Raw genomic sequence first — 17369 nt, 5'->3', positions numbered from 1 at the left:
TGTACTGGACAGCACCATTTAGGTTATGGGTTTGTGTAAACCAAAAAATAACGTTTAAAATGTAAAAGAATGGACCATATTGATCTGTGTATTTACTTTGGAGTGGGAAGATTCTTTTGTGTTAGCACATCAAAATATTAATATTTCAGTCTAACTTATGGTTCACTTTAAGAGATAAAATTCTTCCTAAACAATATAATGTTGTTGGGCTTAAAATAACAGATATGTATTGTCTCTTAGTTCTGGAGGCTAGAAGTTCAAAATCAAGGTGTCAGCAGGGTTAGTTTTTTTGTGGGGGTTCTGAGGGAGAATCTAGCCTCTCTCTCCTAGCTTCTGGTAGTTGCTGAGAGTGCTAGGCTTTCCTTGGCTTAAACAACACAATATTTTAAAATCATTGTAGTGTGGGCATTTCTTAAAGATGAATGCTTGTTGACATGAGAATATGGAGATGATGAATGGGCATTTCTGTTTTTATAGGAATGGCTGTGTTTAGCACACAACAGACAAGAAAACTAGCACCTAACTGTTAAATATAGATTGTAACATCACTTTTTTCTTGGAAAGTTTGTGTTTTGAATTCATAGGTCCCTTTGAGTCCCATTCTCATAGCATTTTGATTAATAGCAAAATATTTGGCTTTTCTTAGTTCTTAAAATTTTTAGTAACCTCTTCTTCTTTGACAATTGGACATGGCCTTTACCGAGTGTCAATCTATCCCATCTTTACCAAAATAATTCCACCATCATTTGAAGTAAGAAATTATGTTGGTTGTAGGCTACTTCCAGCTTCCTCACCAGGTTTTTAGTTTTCCATATGTGTGTATTATTTGAGAAGAACAATTGAATGTAGCAGCTAGAAAACTGGTCTTTTTGCTTTTGAAGCTTTACTTTGCATTTGCTCAATGAAGATACTGGATTTTAGGTTTGTACAAGTCAAAAAGAACAATTCGAGACCCACTCTGATTCCGTGCCAACAGTTGGTAATTGCCACACCCTCTTTCAGGCTTTCTTCATTGAGAGAAAAAAGGTAGAAAAGCACTAGAAGTCAAAGACAAGATCTGGCTACAGAGGAGGGAAAAACTGAGAGGGTGCCGGAAATGCACTGGGCAGCACTTAGGTCAAATTCAAGTCAAAGCAATTTGTTTTGGCCAAATGGTAGATATCCAGTAGGTATTAATTGAAGCATCTCTCTGGAGGCAGCTGATGAAATTCCTGGTGTTTGAAGTTAGACATTCCTGGCTTAGAATCCTGGTTATGCCACTCTTCATTGTGTGACCTCACACAGAATCCCTAAGGCCTTTGAGCCGTAGTTTCTCCATCTGCAAAACAAGGGTAAAAATGCTCACTTGGCAAGGTTAGTAGGATAATGTTTGCAATGTGCTTGGGACTTGATTGGCACTTTTTAAATGATATTTATTATTAGTCCTGCCTAACCTAGGGCTGCAGTCCATGGGGTCACTAAGAGTCAGACATGACTGAGCAACTTCACTTTCACTTTTCACTTTCATGCATTAGAGAAGGAAAAGGCAACCCACTCCAGTGTTCTTGCTTGGAGAATCCCAGGGACCGGGGAGCCTGATGGGCTGCCGTCTGTGGGGTCACACAGAATCGGACACGACTGAAGCAACTTAGCAGCAGCAGCAGCAGCAGCAGTCTTTATCTTGGAGAAGGAAGTGGCATCCCACTCCAGTATTCTTGCCTGGAGAATCCTGTGGACAGAGGAGCCTGGTGGGTGGGAGCCTGGTGGCTCGTGCACAGAGTTGGACACAACTGAAGCGACTTAGCAGCAGCAGCAGAAGCAACCTAGGGCTGTCTTTTTATAAAAGTGCTACACTTATTATTCTCTTGTTTTTCTTTTTAGTTTTACCTTAATGGAATTTGGTGTTTTCAGAACAAGGGTGGGCAAACAATATCCCTTTAATATTTAGTGTTGTGGAAACATGTGTTTCAGGAATTTCCAGTAGATCTTGCTATTTTCTTTCAGGTCATCAGTTGCATCTTCTGAAGAACAGGCCTGTAGCAAAACTATATAATTCATTAACTTCCAGCAAAACCTCTTACTGGGAACTATGTTAAAGAATAAAAAGAAACATTACTTTTCTAGGACTGTCTTTATAAGGGAGACTAAAATGTCCTTATAAGCTCCTTGAAGGTAGGGAGGTGATGAACACATCTTGAATGTCACTTTGTGCCCTGAATCTAGCAGCCATGAAGATGGTTGTTAAAGCCATGTAACAACCTTTGAAAATGCTTGTTAAATTGGGCCAGACTGACATGTTTGTGTGAACTTTTTGCTGTAATTGAACTATCATGTTGAGATTATGCAAATCAACATGGTGACAAATAGCCTCTTATTTTTTATATTTTATTGCATGTGTCATATAATTTTGCCCAAAACATAAAATTATACACATGCACAATCTTCCTTGGTGAACATTCTTTTTTATAGTCTCAATAACTTGTATGTGAAATGTAATCTGGTATTACAAATATGAAATGATGAATACTAATACATATTTGGGTTGGCCAGAAAGTTTTTTTCTAGATTTTCCATTATATAGAAAAACCCAATGAACTTCCTGGCCAACTCAATAGTATTAAATAAATTCTACAAATGAGTTTCCTTTTCCTCCTCTAATTTAGGTGTATAATGATAAGGGCATTGATACTAGTAATTCCCTTTCAGTGGTTCTAGTAAAGTACTCATGCTTCCAAACTGTGGCTGATGATTTTGTAATGATGTCTTGTTGAGCCAGTGTTAGTAAACTGCCCCTTCTGTGGCAGTCAGAACAAGCAATGCTCACTTCAGTACTTATTACTACAAAGTTGTTCAACTCCTGATTGTGGTAGCACATAGCACATGTGTAGGGAAGAAAGCCATTGGCCAGGCCGTGGTGGAAAAATGCCCTGACTTATGATTAAAATAAAAATATAGACAGTATATTTAACCTAAGTGGTGTGTAGGTTAATAAGAGATTGGTGAAAGACTATAGGACCACATCTTTATATATTATCCTTTTTTTTAAAAAGTCATTTGTCAGACTCTAGGTTGAGAAATATAATTGCTCCTAATTTATATGAGCAAAGAATATTTCTTTTGAATTGTTAGGTACCCTGAGTTCCTTTTGATGCTCACTCAATACAATGAGATCTTGCCACAGGATTTGAATAGCTTTCAAAGTAACAGAAATACTGTATGTCCCAGTTGACTCCTCACTGTGATAGACCATGTACACATAATGGATGTTTAATGGGTCCAAAGACTTGGAGTCTTTTGAAACAGAAAGGAAAGGGATTTCTAAACACTAGAATCCTCCACTTAAGGCTGCCTATTTCTAGTCTGTCTTCACTCAAGTAGAACAATAGTAATTGTGACTTATATAGTAAATATGAAGTACTTTCTGGTTGCCAAAAAGTGTAAGATGGTTCTGCCTCCTGAAGCAAATTATTAGTATATATCAATATATTCACATATTGTTATATGTGAATATAGAACTTATTTTCTGCCTCTTAATCTAATCATAATTGTTATGTTTTATTTTTTAAAATAATTGCTATCTTACCATCAACTAGAATGTATGTTACTCTCACTGATCCCTCCACCAAATAACAGAATTAAAGAAAATCTAACCGGGTTTAGAAACAAGAAAGTTAGAGAATTTCAGTCCTTTTTTTTTTTTTTAACCTGTTTGTCTTCTCTAGACACATATTTGAATTTCAAATGATAGGTTTTAGAGGTCGAATGGAACTTAAAGATCATCTAGTCCCCTCACCTGTGTTTTGTAATGGCCTAAAGAGATTCCCTGGTGGTTCAGATGATAAAGAATCTGCTTGCAGTGCAGGAGACTCAGGTTTGATCCTTGGGTCAGCAAGATCCCCTGAGAAGGGAATGGCTACCCACTCCAGTATTCTTGCCTGGAGAACTCTATAGACTAAGGAGCCTGGTGGGATACAGTCCGTGGGGTCGCAAGGAATCAGATGTGACTAACACTTTCACTTTCAAAGAGATCATATGAATTTCAGAAAATCATACAGCTAGCTAATGACAGACCCAGAATGACAGATTCTGGACCCCTAGAGAATCTTTTCATACCTGTTTATATTGACCTAAGTGTCACCCTGTTCTGTATGTGACTGTCTAGTGTTTATGCATTTGCAGCCCTCTTTTCAGCAGAGTCCTTCCTTGAACAAGTAAATTGTGTAATTCCCCAATTTTACACATGTGGTAACTGACACTTTAAGAAGTTGTGATTTGTCCAAGGGTCACATAACTTTTTAGTAGCATAACCAGGATAGGAATCTTCATGTCCTCACTTAGTGCACAGCTCTTTCTGTTGGGTGGGCATCCATCCAGATCCCATTCAGAGTTTACCCTATATTTGCATATGAAAGTGAAAGTGAAACCTCAGTTGCATCTGACTCTTTGAGACCTCATGGACTATGCAGTCCGTGGAATTCTCCAGGCCAGAATACTAGAGTGGGTAGCCATTCCCTTTTCCAGGGGGTCTTTCCAACCCAGGGATCAAATCCAGGTCTCCCACATTGCAGGTGGATTCTTTACCAGCTGAGCCACCAGGCAAGGCCATATATGCATATAAGTAACATCTATCTATAACCAAGAGGGGTCTTACTGATAATTTCAGCCTTCAAAATCAAACCCTTCAGCTTAAGAAAAGAATCAGTATAACATGGTCATATGTTCAGGAATTGATTTTTATCTTTGCTGCAGGTAACAATAATATACTGGGAAAGCCTGCATATAGTGTCATATATGCCCTGTTATATAACCCTAGGTGTTCTTCTCAGATCTGCAGTCTTTAAGCTGAATACTCTATTTACAGGATTGTTGACAGATGTCCTTGGGCAAAGGTTATAAATGGAAAATTCTGTTAATATTCAAAGTCCTAAGTCAGTGCCCCAGTAGAGAAATAAAATTAGAAGGAAGTATCTCTAAGAGAATATCATTATTTTCCTCTCCTTTAAATACAATCTAACTTAATTTGGAGAATTTAAAAAATTTGAAAAATATAATGAAGAAAATGAAAATCACTAGTAACTCTCCAACTGTCTGATAATCATAGTTATCTTGATTTATTTCTTAATGGTCTTTTCTTTAGTTTGTGTATTTATTATGATATATATAATATTCTCATGATACATTTTATAAAGTTTTATATTTTAATTATCAGGACATTTCTGTCATTTTCTGAATGTAAATACAACTTTTTAATGTGGGCATTTCACAATTTATTTAATCAGTCTCCCATTGTTGGCTATATGTTCTTTCTAGCCTTTTTACTGTTTACAAAGCACATCATTGTATTAAACAGGAAAATTTCAGAGCCTAGTCAGAGGGAGTGTCTCATGGGGCAATAGAATTAAGTGGCGTGTTGATATGCAGAGTTTGGTGTTTTTTTTGTTTTTTTTTTTTAGTTTTAAAAAATTGCTTCATAACAAGGAAAATCATATTCTTTACTTGGTATACACCAGAGCATTCTTATTTGTTATATGTGCTTGTTTTCATTTAGTTGTTGATGATTGAAAGTGAGAAATTGGAAGGATGGTCCAAAGCTGGCTCACCAAGCCTGGCTCTGTTTATCTACTTTAAAGGATTCTTGTGAGGATTAAATGACCTAAAACATAAAAAGTGCATGGACGATGCCTGGTACAGGCTGTATGCTCAATTAACATAAGTTGTTATTTGTTTACTATTTGCTGTACACCCTGGAAAACAGTGATTCACAGATAGGTGTTTGAGGGAGTGCTATAGGATTCTCTGACCTTGGTCTAGTCTTACTAAATTGTTTTACTGATTATTTTTATTGGTGACTTCTCAGATGATTGTTTCTTCCACTGTACCTTTATAGTATTGTGTTATTTTATATACTTGTCCTTTTATTTTCTCTTATATGTCTTCTTTTCTTATTTCTTATGGAAAGATTTTTAAGGGTATCAATGAAATGGAAAACAAATTCAAATGAATGACAAAGATGACGAAGGATCTAGAAGCCATTTCTTTTGGGACAGTGTGTTTCATTGAGAAATAATACATACTGAAGGATTATACCATGAAAGTTAGATTAGGCTTTTGTATAACTCTAGAATGTATAATTTGGATTTATAGGTAAGAGTTACAAAGTGATTTAACATAAGGAAGGACTTGTAAACAATTAAAGGAATTCAACAAGAAATAAAAAAATTATTTCTTATCACAAGAGACATTCTCAGAAATGTTAGGAAGGAGTTTGAAGACCTATTAGGGTAAGACATCATCCTAGTTGTCCTGGGGATAGCCAACATGGTTAAGTTCCTCAAGAAAGAAAACCGTTCTCATCATAAGAAAAAAAAAATGCTTACTATGAGATGGTGGGTATTAACTAAACTTACTGTGGTAATCATTCCATGATATATACATATATCAAATCATTATGTTGTGTACATTAAACTAATGCAATGTTACCTGTCAACTGCATCTCAATGGGAGAGAAAAAGAAAGAAAAATGTAAGCTATAGAACATGATAAGGGGAATAGAAAGACTATTTTCAGTAGAGATCAGAAGAGTTTACCTTTGTTTCTGGGCTTTCAGGGACATGATGAGGGCATGACTTTTGAGCTAATTTTTGAAAAAGAAAAAATTGGAGCATGAGAGGAGATGGGGCATACGGAAGGGTGTCAGCTTCTCTAGCATGAATTCTCTTCTCATGGTGTTTAATGAAGTCAGTACTTTTTTAGTTAAAACAGATTGCATGCTGGTATCCGTGTATTGCTTAATCATTATGTGCCTCTCTTACTCTTTTGTTTTTTAAAGTGTGATTCGTTTATTTATATTTGGCAGTTCTGGCTCTTTGTTGCTGTGTGGGCTTTCCTCCAATTGTGGCAAGTGGGGGCTACGCTCTCGTTGTGGTACATGGGCTTCTCATTGCAGTGGGTCTCTCTTGTTGTGGAGCACGGGCTCAATAGTTGTGACTCTGAGGCTTAGCTGCGCCATGGCATATGGGATCCTCCTGGATTAGGGGGAGAATGTCAGTAAGATTAAGAACAATGAATTAATTGAGCTCACATTCACACAACTTACCCCAAGGTAAAAATCGTACCCCATTATGTAATCAGCCAAAAGAAAGGACCAAATAACTGAAGACATGATCAATCTCTCCAATAAGGATATCATGAACATCAAAGCTAATCTTCAATAATTTTGTTGAGCTGTATCTGAGAACAAGTGAGGTTATTAAACTTTTTTGCCCAGCACAAGGAGTCTGGGGTACTGAAAAAGTTTGAAAATCACTTTTAAAGGGTATGTGGCCATCTGTTATGCCCTTTGGGTGTTTACTGAAGTCACTAAGGTTAAAAGACCTTGGCCAGGATACTTTTTGCAGAGAAATATTTATTTGGCCCTTTTATAAGCTTCAGACTATCCTGTCCTCATGTAACAAGGGACTTCAGTTCTGTAACACCACAACAGCTCTCTCAATTTTCCCTTTATGAGAGGAACTAATAAAAGGATGAGGCTGTTAGTGCTTATACTAATGAGGACGTTTTCTCTCTCCGAGGTGTGGAACATATTTTTTCTACTAATTTATATCTGGAAAGCTTCCGTGTAGTGTTGGTGGGCCTGATGCTGCCATGTAGTAACACCAAGAAGACCTTAGAAAAAACATCACAGCTCTGAATGTTTTTCCTTGACAATTTTTTTTTAATCCCCCAAATTGAGCCAACATACCCGGTAACGGAACTTAAGGGATGGCAGATCTACCTTAGTGAGCAGCATCTTTTTGTTCAAGAGGTCAGGGAAGGTGGTCAGTGATGTGCTCCTTGCACTGCATACGGAGATGGAGGTTATGCTTGCTGTCCCTTGTTTCTAACTCTGGATGAAAAGAGAGAGGACTTAAAACTGGCATTGCTTTCTCAGAGAACTAAAGGCAGTATTGGTGAAATCCTTTTTGATCGTTTAAAAACATTTATCGTTAAGCTTCCCTGGTGGCTCAGTGGTAGAGAATGCAGGAGACACGGGTTTGACCCCGGGTCCGGGAAGATCCCACATGATGAGAAGCAGCTAAGCCTGTGTGCCACAACTAATAAGCCTGTCTTCTAGAGCTGCTGCTGCTGCTAAGTCACGTCAGTCGTGTCCAACTCTGTGTGACCCCATAGACGGAAGCCCACCAGGCTCCTCTGTCCCTGGGATTCTCCAAGCAAGAGTACTGGAGTGGGGTGCCATTGCCTTCTCCTTCTAGAGCTCGAGAACGGCAGCTAATGAGCCTGCATGACACAACTACTGAAGCTTGCGCACCCTAGAGCCTGCGTTCTGCAACAAGAAGCCACTGCAATGAGAAGCCTGTGTGCTGGAACGAAGAGTAGCCCCAGCTCACTGAAAGTAGAGCAAACCTCACATACCAGTGAAGACCCAACACATCCAAAAATAAATAAATAAATAAAATACATATATAATTTTATTAATTTATATAAATAAATTTATATTTATTATGTACACACACACACACACTTTCTGTAACACAAAGGCTTCCTAGGTGGCTTATGGGTAAAGAATCTTCCTGCAGTGCAGGAGTCTCAGGAGACGCTGGTCCAATCTCTGGGTTGGGAAGATTCCCCTGGAAGAGGGCCTGACAACCCACTCCAGTATTCTTGCCTGGAGAACTCCATGGACAGAGTAGCTTGGCGGGCTACAGTCCATAGAATTGTAGAGTCTGGCATGACTGAAGTGACTGAGCATGCATATAACACATTTTATAATAACTTTTCAAGACATTTTCTTTCCAAAGACATTATGCTAAGTCGTGTCAGTTGTGTCTGACTCTGTGTGACCCCATAGACGGCACCCAACAGGCTCCTCTGTCCCTGGGATTCTCCAGGCAAGAGTACTGGAGTGGGTTGCCCAAAGACATTAAATGCATGTAAAATATATGTTGTTGTTGTTGTTGTTGTTGTTGTTTAGTCACTAAGTCATGTCTGATTCTTTTGTGACTCTATGGAATATAGCCCGCCAGGCTCCTTTCTCCTTGGGATTTCCCAGGGAAGAATACTGAAGGGTTGCCATTTCCTTCTCCAGGGGATCTTCCCGACCCAGGGATTCAACCCATATCTCCTGCATTGGTAGGCAGCTTCTTTACCACTGAGCCACCTGGGAAGTCCATGCTTCTTATCCAAAGGTCTAAAGCCCAGATGTTTAAAACACAGATTGATTGAACTTGGAGGTAGTAGATGAGGTAATAATTTGCTCCACTAACTTTTATGTAAAAATTCTAAGTTACTAGAAGAAGGGAAAATGTCTCTTTATTCTGATTCATTTCATAGCCAGTTTGTTTATAGAAAAACTTTCTTGAAATTTTGAGTAATTAAATTTACAAGGTATAAAAACATCTATTACAATATTTTTTTGGTTAAATTTTAATATAATTCTTATAGCTTATAAAAGTGTGTTCTTCATTGGATAGAGTCATGGAGATGTTTCTATCTTGTTTCCTACTTTCTTAATTTTGTATTTTTACTTTTGGCTGCGCCAAGAGTCTAGGTGGATCTTAGTTCCTCAACCAGGGATTGAACCCACACCCTCAGCAGTGAAAGTGCAAGGTCTTTTTAATGACTGGACCACCAGGGAATTCCACTTATTTTGTACTTTCTACTTCTAAAGTTTCAACACTAAATCTCCTTCTATTAGTTATGTATTAGAAGTAATACATTCTTCAGTAATAGTAATACTCCTTCTGTGACTTAGAGTATTAGCGTGTTATGAATACTTCAGTAAGAGTAAGCTCATCCTCTTTTTCCCCCTTGGGTCAATGGCCCTATTTGAGCTTGAACCCCATCTTTGAGGATGTGGGCCTTTGGTGTGTCAGCCATGGCAACAGAGCTGTTCTGTCAGTGAGTAGCCTGTCTAACAGCTAACAAGATGGTAACTTACCTTGTCCTTTCTAGACGTCTCCTGCAGATCTCAATATTCCAGAGGGAAAAAAGATGTTTTTCTAGATAGGATAAGAGTACATATGGTGGAGCAGTGCCTTCTCCAAGCCTCTGAATCTCTCAGGCTGGTTCTGAATATATTCAGTAATCTATTCAGTTTGGAAGGGAGAGATTCTAAATTATCATTTTTATTCTTTTGAAAAAGATAAATTGCTCAAGAAGTTAGTGATAAAACCAGCATGGTGCTTTAACATTTATTTTAGCTAAATATATTCTTTACCATTGTTAATTAAGGCTGTGTTGCATTTCATACTACATGGATTTTGCCTCTTAAGTCCCAGAAATGTAATACCTAAATAACTCCCTGAGAAGCACTCTTACCCTCAACCCCTCATTCTACTTACTCTTCACCCACTTGCTTTGATAGTGGCCCTCCACTTGCCACAGAGGCCTCCTCTCTTCTGCCTAACCCTACCCTCAAGAAGGACCTAAGACTAGGATAACCATACACTTTATCAAGATTGATAAGGCAGAGTTTTAAATCATTACTGTAGGACAAGAGGTGTCAACTGGCACTGTCTAGGAACTTAACTCTTACCCTGTGTGAGAACAATGCACAATAATTTCTACACACTTGATAATACCTTACAAATGTACCTCTCAGTGAGCTCTTTGCATGTTAGTAGAGCTCAAATCTTTAAGTTAAAAGAGCATCCTAATGGTGGATTTTCAGATATCTATTTCTAGGTAAGGAGACTATTAGAGTCAAAGAATAAGTAGTTAAAGAAAAAGTAGGAAATTGTTTATGTGTTAGTCATTCAGTCATGTCTGACTCTTTGTGACCCCATGGATTGTATGTAGCCCACCAGACTCCTCTGTCCGTGGAATTCTCCATACTGGAGTGGGTTTGCCATTTCTTTCTCTAGGGGATCTTCCCGACTCAGGGATTGAACCCAGGTCTTCTGCATTGCAGGCGGATGCTTTACTCTCTGAGCTACGAGGAAGCTACTAGGGCGGTAGGAAATTACTCTGCCTACATTCAAGGCTGGCTTTATTAACTCCTTGGTAGTTGTTTCAGTCCTTATCCTCAAAATAAGAAAAATAAGTTGGACTGTCATCAATAATAGGATGGATAAATTAATTGTATATATGGCCTTTTGGGGAGGGGGAAATCGACAAAACATTAGTCATTTTGTGGTTAAAAATGTTTGTTAATTTAGTAAAACATATATACTATCTTTAGTGACTGAATCTTCCCTCCAAGATGCCAAGCATAAGAAGTATGTATTTGGTGTGTTTTATGTGTTCATCGCTATTTCCTTTTGCTTTGTTATCCTGTATTTTTATCTTGAGATTGCTCCTTGTATTTCAACATTTAAGAAGGAGATGGCAGTATTGAGCCTTAGCTCTCTCTTAACACTATTTGAAAGAGTTTAAAATTCTTCCTAAGAAGTATCACTTTAGCTAAATTCAGTTTCATCTCTTGGGATTTCATTTTCTACCCACACTCCCCTTTGTAATTCCATATGGAGAATGAAAGAGTGCTCTAATATATGTTATATTAAGTCTGCCATACAAAGATACTATTAAATTACTTATTCTCATTTCTGCACATCTAAGAACACAGATTTATGGGACACATAGAAACAACCCTCTTCCGAAATAAAATGAGGGCCAGCTCTTAAGTGCAAATATGTTTACAATGTGCCTGTTTTCCTAAGGCTTTGACAGGAAGAATTAACTTTACATTTCCAGAACACAAAATCTTTGCTGAGACACATCTTATGGTAAATAAACTGCTCTCTGTGAACAAATTTTTCACCATTTCTTTCTTTAGGGCAGTAGGCTACTGCTAAGAAAATGACTTTTTTTTTTCAGGGCTGATGCCCTGAAAAAAAAAGGTTTAGATGATGAGAGGAATTATTTGCTTAGTCTCCATTCACATCCACTGTTTTGCCTGCATTCCAGGTTTCAAAAGGATGATTCATATACCTTTTAGCTCTATGTTGAAAAATAAAATGAGTAACAGTGCCTTTTGTCAATATCAAAAGCAATTTAACAGTATATTTTCAGGTAATAAACTATGAGAAAGATAGAATGCTACCACATAAAACTGGAATAAGTTGTTTTTAAAAGTATAAGCCAAGATTAGCAAACTAAGCTGCCATGTCAACGGATCTGAAACAGCAGTTGGAAATGGCACCCAATACTACCAGTTATGTTTTGAAAAGCTGTCCTGCCATGCTTAAAATATGTAAAAGCAATGTTTTAACACATGAGATTATGTGGTTTTCTTTGAAATCTGGGCAATTAAGCCACATGCAAAAAGATGTGTAATTGTTGTTTGATTATCATTGATAGTGGGATTTTCTTTTGTGCCTTAATTTTTATGTGCTTAAAATTATTGTTGAAATGTTACGTGATGAATAATTTATGGATATAACTAAGCCAACAAGCCTATTTGGTTTCCATTATAAGTGAAGGACCCAACAACAACATCTTCATTTCATATTGTTCCGATAAATTTAATGACATTATTATTTTTTTGAACCAAAAGGAAATTTCTTCTCAGCTGGATTCTTTCACTGTAGGTTTTAATCGCAAACTTTGAAAATGAGAACATAGCTATTATTTTTTATTAAAAGGATATGTTCTGGTTAGTTTGGAAAGGTCTGCTGAGTAAAGGCTTCCAATAACATGTCTAAGGACTTAAAATGTAATGCTAAAGTTAGAGGATGTAACATATATCTTTAGTACCAATGTGTCTTGTGTTTTGTAAGATGTACAACCCAGTGAATGCATAAGCCTAGTAAGGGAGTTTATATTAATACTACCCTCAGAAGTCTAATTAAGAGTAGCCTACTTAAAGATTTGCTACTTGGATGGGCTAAGGTCTATACATTCAGTACCAAGCCCATCCTGTGAGGTGGGTAGAAGTGAGATATTGTATCTTGTGTGCCATGATACTCAAAACACAGTGTCTTAAGCATAACATGTGGTCACTTGATGTTTCCTGGCTGCTTTAAATTTTATGACTATTCTCGCTCAAAAATTTCAACTTTTTTTTTTTAAAGCAGCTCATCCTTTAAAAAAATCTTTTTGAACTTTCTTATCTTTTGTGTTAGGGTAGGATCATTTTTCTAGATAAGTTCTATTTTAGATAAATCTATGATATGAGTTTCATTAAAATGTATTTCTACTGCATGTATTTTTATGTTTTAATTTTTTTTTTTTGTCTGTACTACATGGTTTACAGGATCTTAGTTTTCCCACCAGGGATTGAACCCATACCCTCTGTAATGAGAGTGAGGAGTCCTCACTACTGGACCATGAGGGAATCCCTTTATATTTTAATTCCTCATGTACTTATTAAGTAGAAGAAACACCTGAAATCTTTAAATATTTTAGTTGAAGTGCTGAATAGCTACAATTACAATATCTGAAGCGTTCATTCGTTTTTAGATCAATTAGAATGTGCTTTATACTTGCTAGATATGATATGGTATCAGTTCAGTTCAGTTCAGTCGCTCAGTCGTGCCTGACTCTTTGTGACCCCATGAATCGCAGCACGCCAGGCCTCCCTGCCCATCACCAACTCCCGGAGTTCACTCAGATTTACGTCCATCGAGTCAGTGATGCCATCCAGCCATCTCATCCTCTGTCGTCCCCTTCTCCTCCTGCCCCCAATCCCTCCCAGCATCAGAGTCTTTTCCAATGAGTCAACTCTTCGCATGAGGTGGCCAAAGTACTGGAGTTTCAGCTTTAGCATCATTCCTTCCAAAGAAATCCCAGGGCTGATGAAGCAGTTCACTGGAATTGATATCCATGGGGTCGCAAAGAGTCGGACACGACTGAGCGACTTCACCTTCACTTTCTTTCACTTTAGTTGTCTCACCAGTATTATAATCTTTTAAATCTTTTAAATATCTTTGAGACTAAATGCTGTTATCAGCAGAATCTCCTTAACTTTTCCTAGCAAACCGAATAGGTACAATGTTGTTATTGTTGTTGTTTAGTCATTAAGTTGTGTCCAATTCTTTTGAAACCCGATGGACTGTAGTTCACCAGGCTCCTCTGTCCATGGGATTTCCCAGGCAAGAATACTGGTGTGGGTTGCCATTTCCTTCTTTGGGGAATCTTCCCAGCCCAGGAATCGAACCTGCATCTCCTGCATTGCAGGCGGATTCCTTACTGAGCTATCAGGGAAGCCCTAAATGTCTTTTACATCCATGAAATTCTCCAGGCCAGAATACTGGAGTGGGTAGCCTTTCCCTTCTCCAGGGGATCTTCCCAACTCAGGGGTTGAACCCAGGTCTCCCGCATTGCAGGAGAATTCTTTACCAACTGAGCCACCAGAGACCCAAGAATACTGGAGTGGGTAGCCTATCCCTTCTCCAGCAGATCTTCCCGACCCAGGAATCAAACCAGGGTCTCTGGCATGGCAGGTGGATTCTTTACCAGCTGAGCTGTCAGGGAAGCCCAAATAGGTACAATATCACAGTCAAATACACTCTCCTAATCCTAGATGGTGGAGAAGGCAATGACACCCCACTCCAGTACTCTTGCCTGGAAAATCCCATGCACGGAGGAGCCTGGTAGGCTGCAGTCCATGAGGTCACTAAGAGTCGGACAGGACTGAGCGACTTCACTTTCACGCATTGGAGAAGGAAATGGCAACCCACTCCAGTGTTCTTGCCTGGAGAATCCCAGGGACAGGGGAGCCTGGTGGGCTGCCGTCCATGGGGTCGCACAGAGTCGGACACAACTAAAGCAACTTAACAGCAGCAGCAGCAGCAACTCTAGATGGATCTCTACGAGGAACGCGTAGCGTTAGGAAAGTGCTGTTCACTGAATTGTTAGTGTTTCTACATAAGATGAAGAAGCCCTGAGGAGAGCCTTTCAGTACTTTGAAGTTATGTAGTCATGCAATTAAGAAATTGATGCATGTTCTACTTTTCCCACCAGTCCTTCCGGTATCTTCCATGCTAGGGCAGGCCTTATATCCTTTGCTTGTGATGTGTGATCCTTATTTAAAATAATCCTCTTGATCTTTATTTATTCAAATGTTCATCAGACTCGTCTATAAACTAGTGATGCAGAGAGGAGAACTAAAAGTGGTCCTGTCCTGTTTTCAATGCTCTGTACAATTCCTGGCAGACTTCAGTGGAGCCTTGGCAGTGCTGCCCTCCCGGACATTTACTTCATTATGGTGTGTGAAGAGCCACCTCTCTTAGCCAGGCTTGTCAGGATATAGCCCAAGGGAGAAGACGCCAGAGAGTCTAGGACACTTGGTCTTAAAGAAATTCTCCTTGATTGAGTGGTCAGGGTCCATATATTAGCCAAAGACTTGATGATATGCTGGTATCTGGCCATCCCGCATTTGGAGCAGAATATTATTCTGGATAGAAACATCATTATTTCAATCTTTTTGGAGCCAAAACAGTTGTTATCTTCAGATAAAGTGCGTATTGTGTTTAGATATGTACCCAAAAGAACTCACTTGACATAATTTTACCAGAATACTGTAGAAACTTGATTTGGATACAAAGGAGAAAGCATCAAAATTCAGTTTTCCTAAAAACAAAAGAGAAAATCAACAATAGCCCCCACAATAAAAAGACATTCTAAGTTGTCCCACACTTCATTACAGCCACTTCCTTTCCTATGCGGCTAATTAGAATGAAATTCTGTGATATATTGATAATGTAAAATTAAACAGATTGTTTACTCACTCTTAAAAATAGCATGTTTTATTAGAACAACCTCAGAGGGCCATTAAAGAAAATGATTTAAGTATTATGCAGCAACAAATAATAGTGTCTAGTAAAATTGTGTTTTTTTTTAAACCTTCTAATATACTTGGTCTATTTAGAAAACAAATGTATTTAATTGTTTCCATCTCTTAAATATGTCTGGTGAGTTCACTTTTTAGTTGCTGTACAAATAAATTGGTCCTAGTTGCATTGCTTTCTTTCAAACATCATTTCAAATTAGGGCTTAATGTGGTTTGAACATTTTGCCAGAATAGTCATCCTGCTTTTGTTTGAGGGTGGTTGATTACATCTATCTTTTCCCACTTATAAATGCCAATATATTTGGAAGAATGCAAACTCAACCCGGAGACCATTTGTCATCACACACGAATTGTAACTATGTTTTATTATCATACATAGGAGGAAATAGTAAAGAGTCTGAGGAAAAATGTAATGTCAAGACATGCTAAATATTTTTATTACATCACCATGTTCAACCTATTTTTCTCTACCACTTTTAATGCTTAAGTCCCTGGATTATTAAAATATATATAAATACCTTTTCATGTTGGGTTCAAAAATAGTTTTCATGTATCTTAGTAGCAGATATTCAAGCAGGTATAAAATATACTGAATGGAAGAGCAAAATTTAGCATTATTATTTCAAAACAAAAGTTTCAATAATTATATATGGTGTTCTCCAAGTAACTAGAGAAAAGGCTCTGAGGAAAGAAGGCAATGACAATGATAAAATAACATGTAATTGATTTGTGCCTGCATATATTCTGGGTGCTGTGTCTGTATTTGCCCAGTTTGTATACACTCTCTATCACTCTCTGTTTTATTGTCACAAGGAATGGAATTAAAGAGTAAAAAGAGACTAGAAATATTTAGTCAGTTCCACCCCAAATCCATCCCTCCAAAAGGTAGAGATGTTTGTATGATAGGGAAAATAAGATGTGTTTTTAAGCACCATGTAATAGGAAGCTAATAGACAGCCCTAGTGAACATAGGAGCATGGTGAATGATTTCAGCCTCCTGCTGAAATATCTTTTGGTCTGCTGAAATTTGACCTAGCTGAAGTGTCCGTGGAAACCCTCAGAGTCACTTTATGAAGCTTTCTTAGGGTGACTTGACACTCTAGAAACTAAGACTCCTTGGTGATTTTAGCCCTCATAACATCAAGGCAGAGCTACTTGTTGGGTGTTATCTCTTTGCATCTATCCCTGTATTTTTGTTTCTGTTTTTTAATCATAACAAAGGAGAAGGAACTTACATTAATTAGAGTATAATCTAAGAAGCTGTAACAAAGAGATTTTAAAATACAGAGACTCGAAAAGGAAGGCATACAGGAGTTTCTGTTCCATAAGGTAAAGAATATAGGTTACTTCATTTTTCCCTGGTTTCCTTAGAATATGATCCCTATCTGCATAGTAAAAGCATGATTACCAGCACTGTCTTCATCCCAGCCTGAACTGGTGATGGGGTGGTCATAAGTAAGGGGAAGAAGCAACTGCCTTAATAAAGATATAACTTGAATTCCTTACATTACTTTCTTTCACATCCCATTGACTGGAACTTAGTCATATGGCCATTCTTAGCTCCAAAGGACTCTGGGAAGTGTAGCTGGAAATAGGCAATTATGTGTCCAGCTAAAAGTAAGTGGTAATGGTGGGGTTTCCTATTACCAAAACGAAAGAA

This window comes from Capricornis sumatraensis, chromosome 19 (genome assembly GCF_032405125.1).
Source record: "Capricornis sumatraensis isolate serow.1 chromosome 19, serow.2, whole genome shotgun sequence".
NCBI lineage: Eukaryota > Metazoa > Chordata > Mammalia > Artiodactyla > Bovidae > Capricornis > Capricornis sumatraensis.
Note: the sequence above shows the minus strand (reverse complement) of the source record.